Source organism: Cyprinus carpio, unplaced genomic scaffold, assembly GCF_018340385.1.
Source record: "Cyprinus carpio isolate SPL01 unplaced genomic scaffold, ASM1834038v1 S000005176, whole genome shotgun sequence".
In the NCBI taxonomy this organism is placed as follows: Eukaryota; Metazoa; Chordata; class Actinopteri; order Cypriniformes; family Cyprinidae; genus Cyprinus; species Cyprinus carpio.
This window is the reverse complement of record NW_024877861.1, coordinates 1-1,527: the sequence shown is the minus strand read 5'-3', so window position 1 is coordinate 1,527 and position 1,527 is coordinate 1. Positions and strand designations below refer to the sequence as shown.

Genomic DNA, 1,527 nt, shown 5'->3' with positions numbered 1-1,527 from the left:
CTACTCCCAAACATGCAACCTCAATGCGACGGACTCGCACAAGCCAGAAAGGCAATACTCTGTGTGGCTCTGTGGCACATGAGGCCATTCAAAGCCAGGGGTCTCGAGTCCCACCCCTGGTGAGTCGTAAGTGGACTTTTTGGCATTCTGCTAAAGGCACTGGCCAACAAACACAGTCTAGCTGGCCCCCGACTCAGTTGTCTAAATAAACTTTGCCAGTGCCTGGGCTCTGCCTTTCTCTCTCTCTGATGCGTTTTGATCCCTCTAAGTCGCCTCCCAGAGGCAGCCATCACGCCCAGGTTCAAGTTGCAGTGGCATAGTTGGTTAAGCGTCCTGTCCTGAGTAGACAGGAGATACTGGGTCCGATCCCAGTGAGCGCGCTTTTGTGGTGATCAAGCACCACCTTGTGTTGTGTGGTTCTGCTTTCCAGCAAAACAGAATGCTAGCCCTGTGCCAACGTGGCTGGAAGCATGTGAGGCTTAGCTGGTTAAAGCGCCTGTCTAGTAAACAGGAGATCCTGGGTTCGAATCCCAGCAGTGCCTTTGCTGGTGGTAAGAGCACCACCTTGTGTTAGGTGTGGTTCTGCTTTCAGCAAACAGAATGCTGGCCTGGTCCAACGCGGCTGGGCGCCGTGGCTTAGCTGGTTAAAGCGCCTGTCTAGTAAACAGGAGATCCTGGGTTCGAATCCCAGCAGTGCCTTTGCTGGTGGTAAGGCACCACCTTGTGTTGTGTGGTTCTGCTTTCAGCAAACAGAATGCTGGCCTGGTCCAACGCGGCTGGGCGCCGTGGCTTAGCTGGTCAAAGCAATTTGTCTTGTAGAAGCAAAGAGATCCTGGGTTGAATCCCAGCCCGTTGCCTCTAAAATCTGAACCTTCTCTGTGGGTTCTTTCTTGGAACAGAGGCCCTGATTAGTGCCTCTGTTTTGAACTGCATTCCAATTTTGCAGGAACCCAGGACCTTGTCCTTCTTCACTCCCCGAACACGCACCAGAACTGGTCGACAGACTGGCAAAATCCAGGATGGCGCTGTGAGGAGTGCAGAGGTCAACATGCAGGCTGGGTCCGTGGACTAGTTTGTTTAAAAAAAAGTGAAAGTGACGTGACTACAGCCAAGTATGGTACCATACTCAGAATTGGCTGTTTAACTCACAAAGTGCAACGCACCGTGGATGCAGCAACGTTGCGGGGAGAGTTGGGGTGTGCCTTGCTCAGGCACCTTAGTCGTGGTAGCCGGCAGACGATCCCACAACTTAGGTTGTCAATCTCTAACCATTAGGCCACACTTCAACGGAGACATGGTGAGAATCCAGCATTCTTGTTGCCGCCTGTGTCTTTGCGCAGGGTCCTTGTGGGCGTGTGCTTTGAAACAACCCAGCAGCTTTGAAGGAGCACCAATGCTGTCCTGTTAGTGCGTCTTAAGGTCTGTTTGACCTTGTGCTTCTGTGCTGGTCTGAGGCCTGCTGGTTGCTCTTTGAACCGGCGCGTCATTGCATGAGACCTGAGGACCCGTTCCGCACAGAGGGTTGTC

General features: G+C 52.9%; 2 non-coding genes across 2 annotated transcripts; both read left to right on the top strand.

The window, feature by feature from the left end:
- Positions 1 to 467: 467 nt before the first annotated feature.
- On the top strand, positions 468 to 542 carry trnat-agu. Its single transcript has one exon. It is a non-coding gene; the product is annotated as a tRNA-Thr (tRNA).
- Positions 543 to 625: 83 nt separating this feature from the next.
- On the top strand, positions 626 to 699 carry trnat-agu. Its single transcript has one exon. It is a non-coding gene; the product is annotated as a tRNA-Thr (tRNA).
- The last annotated feature ends 828 nt before the right edge of the window (positions 700 to 1,527 follow it).